The sequence below is a fragment of the Arachis duranensis genome, chromosome 10 (assembly GCF_000817695.3).
Source record: "Arachis duranensis cultivar V14167 chromosome 10, aradu.V14167.gnm2.J7QH, whole genome shotgun sequence".
Classification (NCBI taxonomy): Eukaryota; Viridiplantae; Streptophyta; class Magnoliopsida; order Fabales; family Fabaceae; genus Arachis; species Arachis duranensis.
Window position 1 is genome coordinate 35,933,950 of NC_029781.3, and position 20,134 is coordinate 35,954,083.

At 36.9% G+C, this 20,134-nt stretch overlaps 1 long non-coding RNA gene across 1 annotated transcript in view; it reads right to left on the reverse strand.

The window, feature by feature from the left end:
* Nucleotides 1-17,329: 17,329 nt before the first annotated feature.
* Nucleotides 17,330-20,134, reverse strand: part of LOC127742406 (uncharacterized) — a 15,709-nt gene continuing 12,904 nt past the window's right edge. The window contains exon 3 of the long non-coding RNA XR_008003631.1: nucleotides 17,330-17,347. This is a non-coding gene — a long non-coding RNA (uncharacterized LOC127742406). The remainder of the gene's footprint in view (nucleotides 17,348-20,134) is intronic.

Consider the following 20,134-nt stretch of genomic DNA (forward strand, 5'->3'; position numbering starts at 1 on the left):
GAACCCTCACTTAGTAGTGTATATCACTCTAATCACTCAAGTGTTTTAGGTTCGATTCTCTCAATTCTCTACTAACCTTGCTTTCTAAGGCTTGCTCTTCATCTAACAATCAACATAAATTTAATGCATAAATACACATATCAAGAGGTCTTTTAAGGGTTGTAATGGGGTTAGGGTCAAGGTAGGATTGTATTTGGCCAAGTGGACTAAAATCTGAATCCTTAATTAACTTAAACTTTCCCACCTAACTTGAACAATCCATGTAATCATAATACAACATCTAACCATCCATTAACCATGTTTTCCACATATTCATGCATTCTAATTTCAAGTATAACTCATATGCATTGCTTTCACCGCTTACTTCGGGGCATTTTGTCCCCTTTCACTTATTTTGCTCTTTTTTTATATATATATTTTTTTTTCTTTTATTTTTCTCAATGCATATGATTAAATTATTGGATGCATGAATTATGTCCCAAACATTTCTTTCACATTTTTTTTAGAAAATTCTAACATACTCAATTTTCAAACCAAATGTTTCCAAACCCACTTTTCCCCACACTTAATTCATAAGCATTCTCACTAGTCTAAGCTAACCAAGGATTCAAATTAAGGACATTATTGTTTTTCGCTTAGAGTTAATGATGTGCTAAAGTAAAGAATAAATGGGTAAAATAGGCTCAACATTGGTTTGCAAGGGATAATGAAAGGTAAGGCCATATGGGTATGTAAGCTCAGTGAAACAAAGGCCTCAATCATGTAAGTGCATGCATACATCAAATAAATGGAAATATAGAATTAAGCAAGACAAAGATCACAGTTTTAGAGAGAACAACACACACCAAAAATAAAATTATTGGTTGGTAAAATGCAACCAATCAAATAGGCTTAAAATCTCACTGGTTTTGTGTTCGAGCTCTAAACTATGTTCCAAAATAATATTTCTTCAAACACATTTTTCAAAAAGTTTTATTCAAATTAGTGAAATACTATAAAAATTTATTGAAAAAGAAGAATATTACTTTAACCAAGTAGTAAAATATGCACAAAAATAATTAAACATGCAAATGCAACAACTAATCTACAAAGAAAATTTAAACATTGGTGTTGAGACAAGAAAGTACTAACCCATGGAGATCGGTATCAACCTCCCCACACTTAAAGATTGCACCATCCTCGGTGCATGCTGAGATGTGCAGGTGGACGGGTTGCTCCAACTGACGCTTGTAGATGGAGGCGCCTTAGTTGGAGATCTCTTGGTTCCTTTCCTTGCTGGTGTCTTGTCAGTGGCCTTCTCTTTTCCTTTCTTGGTACCCATGCCTAAGGAAGAAGAAAAAGGAAGAGTGTGAAATATAGAAAACTAAGACCAGAAGGGAGGAAATTCCAAGTGATAAAGAATGCCAAAGGAAAGATGATAGTCCATCTACATGGTAGCTACAACATGTAGGGAAGACAACAATAAAGAGCAATTCAAAATAATTAGATGCATGAGGGTAAAAACATGCAAATAATAGGCATGAGAGGCATAGCTCAAGCATCAAGTAATAAATGTGCCAAATTAAAGAGCATGTGTAATGATGACAATTGTAAATGATAATCCCAAATACATTGGTTGTGCAAGTTAAAATAGGGATGAAAATAATGTAATCCAAATGTATATGAGAGCCATGAGTAAATGTCAATTGTCAAATCTCTTCTCCGAGTAGCCACGTGCTCAAATAAAATAAGGCACTTATCCAAATAAAACTCCAACACCAACGAGAATAATGCAATGAATGAAATATGCAAATAAATGAAATAAAATAAAATAAGAGGGAAGAAGGATGAGAAGAAAAAAGAAAGTGAGAAAGGAGAGAGAAGGAAGAAATTAGGATTAGAAAAGAGAAGATAAGAAAATTGGCACTAATCTGGATAGGTTGTGCAACGCTGGCGACGCGGTCGCGTGGGTGACGCGATCGCGTGGTGCGCGATAAGGTTGGGTGACGCGGACACGTGGGGCACGCGATCGTGTGACTCGATTTGTGCTAGTGGTGCGAGTGCAGCCTCGCGGTTGCACAACTCTCTGTTCGAAACTTGGTATTGCCAAAATCCAGGGTGACGCGGTCGCGTGGTCGACGCGATCGCGCGGGTGGCCTTATTTCCAATATGACGCGGATGCGTGGGTGACGCGTTCGCGTGGCAGGGCTTGTGCTGCTAGCATGGGTCCAGCCCAATTTCAGCTCAACTTTCGGCTATATACCCTTTTTACGCCGATTTCAGGTCACGCGGCCACGTGGGTGACGCCGTCGCGTGGGAGGCTATTTTTCCAAATGACGCGGACGCATCATCGACGTGTTCGCGTGGAGTTAATTTGTGCTAATAGCGCACCTCCAGCCCTGCTCCTGCGTAACTCTCTGTTCAATTTATTATTCTCTCATCTCCTTGCGACGCGGACGCGTCGCTGATGCGGTCGCGTCGCGTGCTCGCTTTTTTTTAGTCTAAAAAGATGCAGAATGCAGTGTTAATATGAATGTGATGCAAAACTCCAGGTTCAATATAATAAAATAAAATAAAATAAAAAAACGAAATAAAATTGAAAAAAAACGATCATACCATGGTGGGTTGTCTCCCACCTAGCACTTTTAGTTAAAGTCCTTAAGTTGGACATTTGGTGAGCTCATTGTTATGGTGGCTTGTGCTTGAACTCATCCAGGAATCTCCACCAATGTTTGTATCTCCAGTAACCTCCGGGGTCCCAAACTAAGCACGTAAAGCCCTTTACGAAGCTTCAAATAGATTCTTAGGCTCCCGGGGTGACAAATGTTAGAACAGATTCCAGGATCCCAAACTTTACCTTTACACCCGTTTTTGTCTTGATCTGCATTTTTCCAACCGGGTGAAAGGTGATTTGAATTCTCACTGCAGTGACCAAACAGCTTCCTAGACCCATTCAGTTAAGCTCTATACCAACCTTTACGTTTAAGCTTAAAGCTTCCAACCATGATGAACCTTGCAGGACAATTCTTACCACTGGCCATCTTCCGCTTACTCTTAATGTCACAAAGAGCTCTAAGTTGACCATCGGTCTCCAGTAGCCCATATTCAAGTGGAATTAGAAAGCTATGGGATATGAATTTTACCCACTTGAATGTTGTGAAGGATGATGGCGACTTAGGGGGAGGCATTTTTAATGAAATTGCAAGCTCTACTCCCTTATGCTCTTTTCGGATAACTACCACCTCTTTGCGAACTTCTTCAATTTCAACCTCTTCCTCTTGGTAGCTCTCTTTCAATTCAATCTCCTTTTCATTGCTTTCCAAGGGCATGGGAGGTTGTGCTTCTTCTTCTTGAATCTCCATCTCTTGATCAACCTCTTCCAATTCTTCAACTATGATATGCTTTGGAAGTTGTACACCCTCTTCAGCATCAATTTCAACCATCTTGGAAGGAGGCTCTATGTCTTGTCTTTCCCATGGAGGTTCTGCGTCTCCTAAGTCTTCAACCAACTCTTCTTCTTGAACAATGATAGCTTCTTCTACTTGTTCTAGTATGAATTCATGGGGTGGTTCTATATATGGTTCATATGGCTCATAAGGTGGTTGGTATGGTGGTTGAGGGTTAGGGTCATATGGAGGTGAATGGTGGAAAGGGGCTTGTGTGTGTGGTGGTCCAAAGTTATGTTGAGGAAAGGGTTTATAGGCATATGGTGGTGGTTGTTGATAGTCCATTAGAGGTGGTTGTTGCCATGAGGGTTGATCAAATCCTTGTGGCTCCTCCCATCTTTGATTATTCCAACCTTGATGCCTGTTCTCATTGTAATTTCCTCTTCCTGCAACATAATTGTAACCAGACTCATAGCCAAAGGGGTGAGAGTTCATGGTAGTAAGAGAAAATAAAAACAAAAATTAATAAAAAGAAAACATTTTGAAAAAGATATAGTTTTTGAAAAAGATATGAAAATATTTTTGAAAAAGATATGATTTTTGAAAGAGATAAGATAAGATAAAAAAATTTTTTCTAGTTATCCTTATCAATTGTGATGAGAATTAGATTTTTCTCCCACTTTGTTAACCTCTAACTATGAAGGTAAGTTAAGTGGATGAATTCCAATTTTCAATCAACAATGAGTTTGATAACTCTAGAGTCACCAATTATTTAACCAAAGCCAAAAGGAAAGAAAATTAAAACTGCTCAAATAAAAATGCCTTCAGATGGGAAGTAATAATCATGTAATTAAAAGAAAGCAATAATAACTGAAATATCTCAAATAATATTAATTCAAAGAAAATCATAACATGAAAGAGTTCATGAATTTAATTGGAAAAATAAAAATAAAGAACCTGGGATTGAGAGTCACTCCTAAAACTAAGAGAAATCCTAAATCCTAAGAGAGAGAGGAGAGAACCCCTCTCAAAACTAATCTAAATCATGAGAAGTGAATTATGAGTGAATGATTATGAATACATGCATTTCCCCACTTTATAGCCTCTAATCTGTGTATTCTGGGCTGAAAACTGGGTCAAAAGCAGCCCAGAAGTCACTTCCAGCGCTTTCTGGTCTGTACAGGTCGCGGAAAAGTGACGCGGCTGCATGGCTCACGCGGCCGCGCGGGTTGCGTTCCTGCCAGGTCACGCGTCCGCGTGACTCACGCGTTCGCGTCGCCTGGCGTCGGGGCAGCTATAGCAAATTATATATCAAATCGAAGCCCCGGACGTTAACTTTCCAACGCAATTGAAACCACGTCGTTTGGACCTCTGTAGCTAAAGTTATAGCCGTTTGAGTGCGAAGAGTTCAGGCTGGACAGCTTAGCAGTTTCTCCAACTTCTTGTATTCCTTCCACTTTTGCATGCTTCCTTTTCATCCTCTGAGCCATTTCTGCCCTGTAATCTCTGAAAACACTTAACACACATATCAAGGCATCTAATGGTGATAAGAGAGGATTAATAATAAGCAAATATAAGTTCAAAGAAGCATGTTTTCAATCAAAGCACATAATTAGGAAGGGAAATGTAAACATGCAAATAGTATGAATAAGTGGGTAAAGAGTTGATAAAATCCACTCAATTGAGCACAAGATAAACCATAAAATAGTGGTTTATCAACAAGCAAGATTTAAGTTTGGTATTTTGATGCACGTGCATCATTGCCTACTTTTAGTAGTCATTTCAGTAGATTTCTGTTTAGTTTTCATACAAATATTGCCAATATATGAGTAATAGCATGAAAAATCTCTGCATAAAACAAAATCTCAAGCATAGGTGAATTTTAGCTAATATACAGGGTAAATATGATAAAATAGATCACACTAAGTGAAGTTTTAATTTTGAGTATTATTAGCACACTTAGTATATAAAGATCATCTTGTATGTTACCTTGATGCACTTTGTTTGATTGATTTCAGGCCAAAAGAAGCAGAGAAGAGCCACGTTAGTGGCTACGTTAGTGCTACTAACGTGGGCACTAACGTGGAAGGAAGGAAAGTTGGAACGTTAGTGGGAACGTTAATGGCATTAACTTTGAAGAAGGGCCAACGTTAGTGGAAAAAGTGAGTGCCACTAACGTTTGCGAAGGTGCAAAAAGACCCACGTTAACAACCACGTTAACTAAATTAACGTGGTAGTTAACGTGGAAGGAAAGGGAGATGCCAACGTTAGTGGAAAAAGTGAGTGCCACTAATGTTGGCGAAGCAAAAAAGACCCACGTTAACTAAGTTAACGTGGTAGTTAACGTGGGCAAAAGTCCCACCTGGCAGCCTGACTATGCCTTCTTCAAACATGCATAACTTGAGCCACAAAGCTCCAAATGAGATGATTTCAGTGGCATTGGAAAATAGGATTCTATAGCTTTCTAAGCATATATGGCACTACATGATTGACACTAAATTTGAGGGAGAAAACCTGCCTCGAAAGTGCAAAGATGAACATGGTATCAACCTGTAGTAAGGCCAACTGACCTCTTCACCTTCCAAGAAGTTTAACTCGAGTTGTAGAGCTTCAAATGATGCGCTGTCAATAGCGTTGGAAAGTAGACATCCAGAGCTTTCCAACAACATATAATAGTATGGGGTGGACATTGATTTTGAGCCCCTGATCGCTAGCGTTATTGTGACTCACGTTTTCCACTAACGCTAGTCGCTAGCGTTAACGTGACTCACGTTTTCCATTAAAGCTAGCGACTATGCCAGCGACCATGTCCACTTCAAAGAAGCATAACTTGAGTTACAAAGATCCAATTGAGGTGATTTTAGTTGTGTTAGAAAGCTGACATTCAGAACTTTCCAAAGATATATAATAGTCTATAGTGGGCATGAAATTGGAGCACAAACAAGAGGCATCTTTTAAGCCCCAAAAACACCAAAGCAATAAAGCTAAGTCACCCTGGACCTCAATTTGATTCACTTCTCTTGGACCACCCAACCTCAAGCAAGCAAGCCCACAATTGTCAACCAATCAAGGCCACAAGAAGCATCTAGAATAGGAATTTTCATTTAATTGTAATTTGCTTTTAATTTTATTTTGTAATTTAAGAGAGCCTATATAAAGGCCTTAATCTTTACATTCAAAAGGGACTGGATAGGAAATTGAAGGAAGGGGGAGAGAGGGAAGACCAATTCAAATTTCTGTGAATTGGCACACTCCAAGGGGAGTGGGTCTTCGGACCCCTCCCCTCAACCACTCTTCTTCCTTTTCTCTTCTTTTCTTCCTTAGGAGTAGTTTCTTTTCTTTGTACCTTCCATTTATGAATTTTGAAGTTTCAATTTCAGTTTTTTAGTTTTAATCTTCATCTTTACTTTCCTGCACTTTCTTCTTTTCTATTTTAGTAGAAAAATTATCAACTAACTCTTTTCATTGGGTTAGAGAGCTCTATTGTGATTCAATGGATCAATTATAGTTTTCATTCTTCTTCTTCTTTCTTTTCTCTTGATCTTACTAGAAAGCTTTCAATCTTAATTCAATTGGTTAGTTATCTTGGAAAAGAAACTCTCCATAATTGGATCTCTTCGGAACCTTGGAAGAGGAATGAAGAGATCATGCTAGAATTGCTTTTTTATGCTGGACCAATTTGGGTTGCGATGGATATGTGACTATAATCTTACCAATACATGAATTGGGAAATGTATGTGGTATAATCAGTGACCATACTTCATCTCTTCTCATGAGCAATTGTCCAAGGAATTGGCTATTGATCAAGATTTGAGAGATTGGATTACCAAGGAATTGGAATCCAATCACTTAAGATTGCCAAGGAGATCAATGAATGCATTGATTGAGGGAGAGATGAGAATGAACTTGATCCGGAGGATTGCAATATCTCTTGATCCCAATGTTCATTTTATTTTTAGTTCTTACATTTACTTTTCTTGCCATTTTACTCTTCTGCACTTTATAGCTTTTCTTTACTTTTATGCCATTTACATTTCCTTTTTACTTATCACTCCAATATGATTTGTCTAACTAGGAGAATCAATTAATCATTGTTTGCTTAATCCGTTATTCTCTGTGGGATTCGACCCACTCTATTGTGAGTTTTACTTGACGACAATTCGGTATACTTGCCGAAGAAAAATTTGTTGAGAGACAAGTTTCCATGCATCAATAATGTCACAATTCAAAGAAAATATAAACCGAGAGTATATAGACTCCCGGGTCATTCTCCCTAGGAACTAATGCTAACAAGCGCATACAATTTTGGTTGTGAGAAAGCAAGGAGGGTTTTCAATGGTTGAGAGCAAACAAAATAAAGAAATAAAAGAACAAGACGAAATTGTAATTAATAAACTAATAAAGGAATAAAAGAACTATGTATGTAATTGGTGGACGAAATTGTGAATCATCAATGTTGTATTCTCTGTTGTTGTATGGAATAATTATAATGGCTCTTTACTATGTGTGGACACAACTCCGTTCAACTAACCAGCAAGTGTACTGGGTCATCCAAGTAATACCTTACGTGAGTAAGGGTCGATCCCACAGAGATTGTTGGTATGAAGCAAGCTATAGTCATCTTGTAAATCCTAGTCGGGTAGAGTCAAATGTAATTGGATTAGATATTTAAAAGATAAATAAAATAAAAGGATAGAAATACTTATGTAGATTAATAGTGGGAATTTCAGATAAACAAAACTGAGACTAAAGATGTCTAATACAATAGTAAATTATCCTATTTATACTAGACTAGCTACTAGGGTTTACATGAGTAAGTAATTGATGCATAAATCCACTTCCGGAGCCCACTTGGTGTGTGTTTGGGCTGAGCTTGATCTATCCACGAGCTGAGGCTTCTTTTGGAGTTGAACGCCAAGTTGTAACGTGTTTTGGGCGTTCAACTCCAGGTCGTGACGTGTTTCTTGCGTTTTACTCCAGACAGCAGCATGGAACTGGCGTTGAGCGCCAGTTTACGTTGTCAATTCCCAAATAAAGTATGGACTATTATATATTTCTCGAAAGCTCTGGATGTCTAATTTCCAACGCCGCTGAGAACGCGCCATTTGGAGTTCTATAGCTCCAGAAAATCTATTTCGAGTGCAGGGAGGTCAGATTCCAACAGCATCAGCAGTCCTTTGTCAGCTTTCTTCTCAGAGTTTTGCTCAGGTCCCTCCATTTCAGCCAGAAAATACCTGAAATCATAGAAAAACACACAAACTCATAGTGAAGTCTAGAAATGTGAATTTAACATAAAAACTAATGAAAACATCCCTAAAAGTAGCTTGAACTTACTAAAAACTACCTAAAAACAATGCCAAAAAGCGTATAAATTATCCGCTCATCAGTAATATAAACAAGTAATGCTATAAAGTGATGAAAAAGTGGTTCAAAACATAAATGAAACCTTGAATAGGGATGAGTTATAGAATCCCTTCGTTGCCATAACCACAACTATGATAATTATGATGGATTAATCTCACTAAGTCAACCCTCAAATCGGAGAGTAAGTCAAGTGAGCATAATTGTTATCAATCCACAAGTCCTAGCTAACTTACTAATTACATTAGTAAAAAGCTAGTGTTATTGGAAACAATAACAACTTATAACCCAAGAATTATCACTAAATGTTGGACATTATGGCTCTAGTAATCCATAAACACATTTTTCCCAAGCCAAGGGGTGGAAATTACCCCAAAACTAAGATTGGCATTTCATCAAACACCTAATGGGCATAAACATAAAACATGGCAAAGTTGGTAAATTAATGAGAGCTATAAACCATAAATGATCAAAAGCAATAAAAACAACTCAACAAACATATGAAAGCCATCAAACATCAAATTAAACATCTAGAAATCCAAAATTGCAAAGCAAAGTAAATATTGACAAGAGAAATGGAAATAAAGGAAAGTGTAGAACAAGTAGTACAATAAAATAGAGAATTAAAGAAAAACTTACATTGTAATTGCTATAATCCAAAATCAAACTTGAAGTATAAAATGCTATGAACCCTAATTAAGAACCCGAAGAGAGAAAACCTAAAACTATACTACACTACTCCTACTATGTGTTTTTCCTTTTCTAAGATGGCTTCGTTTGTTATGCGTTGTTGCTCCTTCATATAGCCCTTCATGTCAGCCTCCAAGCCTTCAAAAATGGGCCAAGAAAGTCCCAAAATTGCGAGTCACGTGCATTTTTAATGGAGGCATGCGCTGGTACCTGTGCGGACGCATAGGTCTGTGCATGGGCACAGATGCTGATTTTCCTCCTGTGCATGGGTGATGCACCACAAATTCGTGGTACATCTTGTGCTTAATTGAGTGGATTTTATCCATTAATCTCACATTTATTCATATAAATGCATGTTTTACATTTTCCTTCCGGATTTAGTGCTATGATTGAAAACACGCTTCTTTGGCTTTAGATTTGTTAATTTTAATCCTCTCTTATTACCATTCGATGCCTTGATATGTGTGTTAAGTGATTTCAGGGTTTATAGGGTAGGAATGGTTTAGAGGATGGAAAGGAAACATGTAAAAGCAGAAGGAACGCAAGAAGATGAAGTTGTAAGGAGCGAGCAGCGACGCGTATGCATGGACGAAGCGTACGTGTGACTAGCGCATAGGAGAAGCGATGCGTATGCATAACTGACGCGTACGCGTGATAAGGAATCTCGCCAAACAACGCTCCCGCATGACCTACGCGTACGTGTGACAAGCACGATGTACAACAATTGCAGAAATTGTCCCCAGTGATTTCTGGGCTGTTTTTGACCCAGTTTTTGGCCCAGAAAACATAGATTAGAGGTTGCAGAGTGGGGGAATCTAATTCATAGATCAGATTCAACTCATTATTCATCATTTTAGGTTTTAGATGTATTTTTCTAGAGAGAGAGGCTCTCTCGTCTCTCTTAGATTTTAGGATTTTAGGATTAGCTTTTCTTAAATTCAGATTTCTATCATGCTTTAATTTAGTTTTCTTCTACTCCTATTTGTTCTAGTAGTATAGTTTATCTATCTTCTCTTGTTGATCTATTTATTCTTCAATTTAGTTTATGAATGTTTCATGTTAGATTAATTTTCTATTTAATGCAATTTGAGGTATTTTATATTTATGATTGCTTTTTTCAATTTATGTTATTGATGCTTTCAATTGATTATTTGGATTTAATATTCTCGTATTAATTTTCTATGTTTTTATGTTATGCCCTCCAAGTACTTGACAAAATGCTTAGAAGGATGTTAGAGTAGGATTCTATGTTCATGGCTTGGTTGAGTAATTGGTGACATTTGAGTTATCAAACTCCTTTGTTGATTGATAATTGAAAGTTGCTAATTGATTTGGATTCCACTAAAGCTAGTCTTTCCTTAGGAATTGACTAGGACTTGAGGAATCAAATTGATTAGTCCACTTGACTTTCCTTCATTTGTTGAGGGTTAACTAAGTGGGAGAAATGAACAATTCTCATCACAATTGATAAGGATAACTAGGATAGGATTTCCAGTTCACATACCCTGACAGGAGCTTTTCTAGTCATTTGATTTTCATTACAATTTACTATTCTTGCTTCTTATCTTAAAAACCCCAAAATAGACCTTTACATAACCAATAACAAGAACACTTCCCTACAATTCCTTGAGAGATGACCCGAGGTTTAAATACTTCGGTTATTATTTATTAGGGGTTTGTTACTTGTGACAACCAAAACTTTTTGTGTGAAAGGACTCTTGTTGGTTTAGAAACTATACTTTCAACGAGAATTTATTTGTGAAATTATAAACCGTCAAAAAACCCATTGTCAAAAATGGCGCCGTTGCTGGGGAGTTGCAAACGTGTGCCTTATTATTGGTTATTGTAAATATTTGCTTTTTGCTTGTTTGCTAGTTTTTGCTAGTTTAGGAATTAGTTGCTTATTTTTAATACTTTTTATTTTTATTTTCTCTTATTACTATGAACTCTTACCCCTGTGGCTACGAGCATGGTTATAATTATATTGCAGGAAGAGGAGATTATAATGACAACATGCATCAAGGATGGGTGATGGAGTGCAGAAGCTGGTGAATTAAAAATTTATTAAAATGGTTACGTTGCAAGTATAGTTCTTAACTCACCGAAAATCTGCCTATCAATTTAGAAATATGTCACTGAAAGTTTAAATTAAAATTACTGGGAGTTTTAAGTCCCAGGTCGTCTCCCAACGAGTTGCAGAAAAATGTGCTGTTTTATTAATCAGTTATTCCAAAAAGAGTTGAGCTAAGTAAATTGGGATTTAAATTGAGGAATTTTAAATAATAAAAATAAGAGGCGTTAACTGGGAATTGATTGGTTAGAATCTCTATCATTGATGGTGTGATTGTAAGATTAATTTATAATTAATAGTTGTTCTGTTTGGTTATCCCTTACTAGATAAGTGAAAGTCAAACAAGTGGAAATGCCAGATCTGTTCACAAGTTGCAACCCACTTAATTCAAAGGGATTGGCGTCGATGACAGGATAACAATCCAACATTCAACCCAATACAATTTTTTCTTTCAATCCTTCCAACTCAAGAGTTCCCTTTAATCATCTCCCCATCAAGTAATAAAACTACTCACGCATTGTAAATAAAGAATTCATGGCACATGAAAGGGAATTAAAAGAAGACATGATTATTGGAATGGGAATTAAATTAAAAAGAAATAACCTTGCATTAATTAATCATAAAAATATCTGAATGACAAAATTGAACATAACAAAGAACATGGAAGAATAAAACCAAGTTAAGAGAACAAACTAGGGTGATGAAGTCTTGATGAGGAAAATAACTCTTCTCAATGTTCCAATGCTAAGATCAATTGAAAATTAAAATTCTTAAAACTAGAGAGAAAAAAACCTCAGAGAGTCAATAACTAGATCTAAACTACTTAATGAATGTTTTCTCTATTGTTTCTGCATATTCTCTGACTCTGGTCTGCTGTTTCGGGCCGAAAATTGGGCCGAAATAGGGTCCAAAATCACTGGTTTCAGATTCTGCAGTTTATGCAGATCGCGCATGTCACGCGATCGCGTCGTCCATGCAGACGCGTCGCTGGCGCTTTTCCTTTTCACGCGTTCGCGTCGTCCACACTACCGCGTTGCTTGTGCTTTCCAATCCGCGCGGCCGCGCAAGCCATGCGGCCGCGTCACTGCGATTTGCGCTCCTTCGTGCGGTCGCATGAGCCATGCGACCGCATCACTTTTCGCTGGTTATCTCCTCAAACTCTTGTGTTCCTTCCATTCTTGCTAACTTCCTCTCCAATCTCCATCTCATTCATGCCCTATAAAGCCTGAAACACTTGACACACAGATTACAGCATCGAATGGAATAAAGGAGAATTAAAATTAAATAATTAAAGTCTCTGGGAAGCAATTTTCAAACATGTAATAAATTCAGGAAGGAAATCTAAATGCATGCTAAATTGACGAATAACTGGGTAAGGATCACGACAAAACCACACAATTAAACACAATATAAACTATAAAATAGTGGTTTATCAATGGGACAACCGAAGATGGGAGGAGCCACATGGATTTGATCAACCCTCTTGGCAACAACCTCCACCAACACACTATGACCAAGAGCCATTCCAAGAAGCATATCAAGATGATGGCTATGGTGAACACTCTTTTGATTATCAATGGTGCACGAAATTGTGATCATCAACAATGGCTCCAAAGACTTGGTGCTCTTAAACATGAATCACACTTTGTCACAACTCTGCACAACTAACCAGCAAGTGTACTGGGTCATCCAAGTAATACCTTACGTGAGTAAGGGTCGATCCCACAGAGATTGTTGGTATGAAGCAAGCTATGGTCATCTTGTAAATCCCAGTCAGGCGGATTTAACTAACTTAAGAGATTATTGATTTTTCGAATAATAATAATAATAAATAAATAGAAAATAGTTACTCATATAATTCCATTGTGGGAATTTCAGATATGTGCATGGAGATGCTGTGTTCCTTCTTAATCTCTGCTTCCTACTGCTTTTATCCAATCTCTATCATTCCTTTCTATGGCAAGCTGTATGTAGGGCATCACCGTTGTCAATGGCTACATCCCATCCTCTCAGTGAAAACGGTCCAAATGCTCTGTCACAGCACGGCTAATCATCTGTCGGTTCTTGATCATGTCGGAATAGAATCCCTTGATTCTTTTGCGTTTGTCATCACGCCCAACAATCGCGAGTTTGAAGCTCGTCACAGTCATTTAATTCCAGAATCCTACTCGGAATACCACAGACAAGGTTAGACTTTTCGGATTCCCATGAATGCCGCCATCAATTCTACCTTATAACACGAAGATTCTGATTAAGGAATCCAAGAGATATGCGCCCGGTCTAAGGTAGAACGCAAGTGGTTGTCAGTCACACGTTCATAGGTGAGAATGATGATGAGTGTCACGGATCATCACATTCATCATGTTGAAGTGCAACGAATATCTTAGAATAAAAACAAGTGGAATTGAATAGAAAATAGTAGTAATTGCATTGAAACTTAAGGTACAGCAGAGCTCCACACCCTTAATCTATGGTGTGTAGAAACTCCACCGTTGAAAATACATAAGTGATGAAGGTTCAGGCATGGCCGAATGGCCAGCCCCCAAACATGGTCAAAAGATCAAAAATACAATCCCAGACGTCTAATACACTAGTAAAAAGTTCTATTTATACTAAACTAGCTACTAGGGTTTACAGAAGTAATTAATTGATGCATAAATCCACTTCCAGGGCCCACTTGGTGTATGTTTGGGCTGAGCTTGATCTTTACACGAGCTAAGGCTTATTTTGGAGTTGAACGGCAAGTTGTAACGTGTTTTGGGTGTTCAACTCTGGTTCGTGACGTGTTTCTGGCGTTTGACTCCAGAATGCAGCATGGAACTGGCGTTGAGCGCCAATTTACGTCGTATAATTACGAATAAAGTATGAAGTATTATATATTTCTGGAAAGCTCTAGATGTCTACTTTCCAACGCCATTGAGAGCGCGCCATTTGGAGTTTAGTAGCTCTAGAAAATCCATTTCGAGTGCAGGGAGGTCAGAATCCAACAGCATCAGCAGTCTTTTGTCAGCCTTCTTATCAGAGTTTTGCTCAGGTCCCTCAATTTCAGCCAGAAAATACCTGAAATCACAGAAAAACACACAAACTCATAGTTAAATCCAGAAATGTGAATTTAGCATAAAAACTAATGAAAACATCCCTAAAAGTAACTAGATCATACTAAAAACTACCTAAAAATAATGCCAAAAAGCGTATAAATTATCCGCTCATTACAACACCAGATTTAAATTGTTGCTTGTCCCCAAGCAACTGAAGATTAATTAGCACAACTTGAAAATGGCTTAATACAGACAGATTTACAGACAGATTTGGTATATATTACAGACGGATTTTTGGTTACCGATGAAATTACCGACGAATTTTGTCCCTCTGTAAAAGCCTCGTCGGAAATTATTTACCGACGGATTTTTTTTCGTCGAAAAATTACCGACAAATTTTTACCAGTTACCGAAAGATTTTCCCTCTGTAAATTCTCCATTCATTTCCCGAAGCTGACGAACTTTCCGACGGAATTTTCGTCTGTAATTACAGGCGAATTTTCTGATGGATTTTTTCGTCTATAATTACAGGCATATTTTTCGACGGATTTTTCCTCTGTAATGATAGACGAATTTTCCGACGAATTTTCCGTCTGTAATTACAGACGAATTTTCTAACGGATTTTTTCGTCTGTAATTACAGACGAATTTTCCAACAGATTTTCCGTCTGTAATTTAACCTTGGAAAATCATCTCAGACTCTTATTACAGACAGAAAATCCGTCTGTAATCTGTCAGTAAACTAAAATAGATTTTTTTATTTTTTCAATTACAAAATAAACTTATTTTCATACAAAATAAATATAAATTTAATACAAATTTTTATCTAATTTGTATTTGAATATTTATAATATTCCAAAAAATAAACAAATTCATCGTATTATAAAATTAAAAGAAAATTATTATAAACAAGCAAGTCAATATAATTTAAAACATAAAAAATGCATAAAAAATATCTTTACATGTGTTACAAATTAGTGACGGTTTTATGCTTTAAAAACCGTCACAAACAATTTAGCGACACTCCTTACCAACGGTGGTCCAAAACCGTCACTATGTCAGCTGGCGACGCTCAAATCTGCGACGCTTTTTTTAACTGTCGCAAAACTATTTAGTGACAGTTAAAACCGTCACCAAACATTAAAAAAAAAAACGTCGCCAAAATGCTATTTTGTTGTAGTGTTCCTTATGGTGCTTTGTTTGACATGCCAGAGCCTTCAGCAGCAAAATAAAAAATAAGCATTGAGAAGAATTCTGCAAATGTTGCTCTAATTGCATCAGGCTGAGCAGCCTCTCCAGAAGACCCAATTGCAATTCTTTGGATTGTCATCAATTCACATGGGAACATCGAAGGATCCACATCCATTTCTGCTCAACTATGGCACAGAATGAGAAAAAAGATCATGTTAAGATATTAAGACCTTTCAATTATTTTCTCTTCAATTGTATACTGTGAATTTTCATTTACAAGATATTAAGACCAACCAAAAGTATAAATTCAGTGCTTCAAATTGGTTGTTGTGCCAGAGTTGGGTATATATCTTGTCGGATATTTATAGAAACTTTGTGCCAATACAAGTGAGATATCGCACTTACTAGATATACAGGCTTTTAGTTTATCTATAATGACTAATGCTGACAATGGCATTCATTCTAGATTAATATCAATAGGTTTTATCTTGATATTGTAATAATTTTATAAGTTGCATCATCGACAGCATGTGTTGCAATTTTTTTAAAATTAGATATATCCAATTAGGTGCCTTACATGTATGCTGCCTATATAGAAAAGCATAGATAATAGTGAACATAGTAATAATGCACAACAATAACAAACCTCCGTGCAAAATTGGAAAACTTGTACTTATTTCTTCTGTCCAATCCTATGAGCATGATCCTGAGCTTTAACTATTGGTTCTCCAATAGCATCTACTAATGCCTGGTTCTTGCTCACTTGCTCCATGGCCTTGCTGCAAATTTCACAGTTAATCAGTTTAGAAGCTGCTAAGGTGGGACATAATTTCAATTTAAAAATGTTTAGAAGTTAAACTCCTATCACGATTAATATAAGGTCCCACAAAATGTAATTCAAGAAAACTAACCTGTAAGAATATCAGGACCCGGGAATCATGCTCTTTTAATTTAGGAAGTAACTTATCCAATAGAACCATTTTACCTACAAAAGAAATTTTTAGAAACATTTGACAATGTCAAGTCATTAAATGATCAGTCTACAAAGAACTTTAATTTCACCTGATATTTGGAACCATTCATCAAAAGTTTCAGCAGAGCTAAAAATTTCAGGCAGAAGAAAATTGAGAAGGGTCCAGAGTTCATGAAGATTATTCTGCAATCAAAAAATAAGAAACCATAGTAAATATCCAACTTTGTTAGATGATGCATGTTACGAGAAAAAGTGAACTAGAATAAGAGTTTTAAAAGTTACACCAGTCTATGAACAGATAATGCTGCGGAGAGGTACGAAAAATAAACAAAAACAAAAAACAACAATGCTACCAAGTTAACCCAAATTATGAGTACAAATGCATTGAAAATAAGCTTCTCTTAGCAGGCAACAAATTTCTTGCAAGAATTTATATACAAGACCTAGTTAACTCAAGATAGATTAACTATACCGTTCTTTAATTTACACAAAGTTACATAACAAGAACAATAAATCATACACAGAATCCAAAGTCCATAAGACATGAAACAGAACCACCAGAAATCTGTAGTGTAAAGAATTAAATTGTCTTAGCATATCTATAACTGATTATTTTAGAAACCAGATATAATAAACTACAATTATCTCAAGGATGTACCTTGAGCACCAAATATGATCAGCGGCTTCAATAACTACACAAGGGCTAACTTGATACTCCCACTACAATGTTCATGGAAATGATACTGTGAAAAACCGAGTTCTTGTATTTATAACCTCTAAACCATAATTATATATCTGTCGGAGTTTGAGTATAAGCATAAGCACTTACACAACTAGGCTAATAAACCATTATTCTATTATTATATATTATGAAGCATAAGCACTTACACATTTTATCTTTTATTTTGCATTATGGGAGATCCTTATAGGAGAAGACAGGGACCCCAAAGTATACACTGCAACTCTTTCTCAATAGCCACTTTACCTACCAATTGAGCTACAAACTAGTGATTTAACAGTTTCAGTCCACGGTTTAGTTAATTTAACTCACAATTAGCTTTATCTTAATAGAAAAAATGAAATGCATTACATTAAAACTTTTTTTTATTTCATTAATAATTGAAACAGATTGCTCCAGTTCAATGCTTTGTTAATATAAAAGTTTTACACTATTATTATCAATCACATACTACTTCTATAAGACATCTGAGCAAAATGCAAAATCCACATCTGAGCAAAAGCATAAAATAAATGCTCATAAGCACTGGCTCATTTGCAAAAAAATGTAGTGATGTGATCACATTATCACGAGCCTCTCTTACAACTGACTGGAGCCTTTTCTTTTCCAGATTCCATACGCTTATGACACCTGATGAACCTCCAGAGGCTAGAATGGATTTCCCATCTAAGCCAGATAAAATAATCCACTAACAAAATCAACACAAAATACCAAAAGGCACTAAAAGCCTGAAGAATAGAGGCAGCTCCATATTTGATTTATTATACAAAATATCACACACTTACCAGTACAGAAAGATAAGGCAGTGACAGAACCTCGTGTAGAATGTGTAAATGTAACCAATTCTTTATCATAAAGAATGGTTAGGATATACATATGGATAAGTGAGCTTTATAAATTGAATCTTTAATTAACCTAAGCTCTCACCTAATATACATATATTCTATATACTTTTAAATTCATGCCTAGCTACCCATAATTCCCTTTTTCAACCCATACTCATGTTTCAACCTTGTATTTTAATTCTATCATATGTGCATTGATCTTTGAATTCTGAATTTAACATTGGGGTAATTTTGTCCCCTTATTTATTGAATATTTTTTTTGAATAAATAAAGCTTATCAATGCACATAGATTTTTCATTCTTATATTTTCACATGAGTGGGTATCCAAATTTCTTTTAAATTTTCATGACACATTCCCTTAACAACTTCTGTTCTCACAATTTCCCATACTTAACTAGCACACACAATTCTATCTTAAGCTAACCAAAGATTCAATTTGGGATATGCAATTGTTTTTCAGCTTAAGGTTAGTAATGTGGTGAAATATAGAACGAATGGGGTTTTAAAAGCTCAAAGTGGTTAACAAGGGTAATTGAAAAGGGTAGACTTGATTTGGATAAGTGAGTTTAAACAAATAATGGCCTCAATCATGTGCAAGCATGTAAATATAATAAATATTGGACATATAAGATAAAACAAATATAGATTACAATCATAGAGAAGTAAACACACAAGAATAAAATAATTATGGTTAAATAGTGTAACCATACATAAAGGCTCAAATCTTTCACAAGTTGTGTGTTCTTTGGCTCAAACATCATGTTCCAAATACAACTCAAGCAGATTTATCATAAAAACTTTGAAAAAAATTAGTGACATTTTGTTCCAAAGATAGTTTTTTTAAAAGAAACTTATTGTCTTTTCAATCAAGTAGAACATGCATGCAACTATCCTAACCTATGCAATTTATTCTATTCTATAAAAGAAAGAAAAAAATCTAACAAAAATATCCTAATTATTGGTGTCAGATAAGAGAATTTACCTCCGGAAGTCAGGTACTAACCGACCTCCCCACACTTAAGGCTTTGCACCGTCCTCGGTGCCATCTATCAGGAACAGGGGTGGGATGGTGGCAGTATTTCCACAATCGGGACCAGTATGGCTCCCGGTGCAGGAAAAGAAGTGGAGTCTGGGGTGTCTGAGTCTCTGAAGCGTCCCTTGAGTAGCTCTTTGAGGTGTTTGAATCGGCGCTCGTTACGGCGCTCTCTCATCTTTGCTTTTTGTTCATGCCGATCCAACTTTTCAAGTATCTGCTGGAGCACTTTCTCGGTGGTAGATGCTTGTGGTGTTGAAGAAGGAATATCTTCAACCGGCTCAGTAGGCTGGCTTGTAGTAGCTGCTGAAAGTCTGAGGTATTTCCCATTAGGGATATATTGATCATCCCGTGGAAGCATGACTTTGGTGTCCCCAGCTCTGCAGGAGACTCCAGCTACGGAGACAAGATTTGAGACCAAGGCGGGGAAAGGTAAGTTGCCCGCGATTTGTACATGCTCCATAGCATGCCGGATGTGTCTTGAGAGATTCAGAGGTTGCTCTGTAAGGATGCACCATAGTAGAACAGCCATGTCCGCAATGAAGGAGGACTCATGAGTGCTTGGAAAGACGTAATGGGACATGATCTGTGCCCATACGCGAGCCTCCAAGGTAAGTGCGAAAGCCAAGATTCTCTTAGGGCGGTTGCAGTGGTATCCGTAGATCCAACGGCTGCCAGGTAAAGTAATGACTCTGAGAACGGAGTCCCAGTCAAATTGGTATCTCTGGCGTTGAAGGGTGGCTTCCTGAAAAGCGTCCATTCCTTCTGGAATAGGGGAAAGACTCAGAACTTGCTGAATGGCCTCTTCTGTAATGGGGACTTGCTTT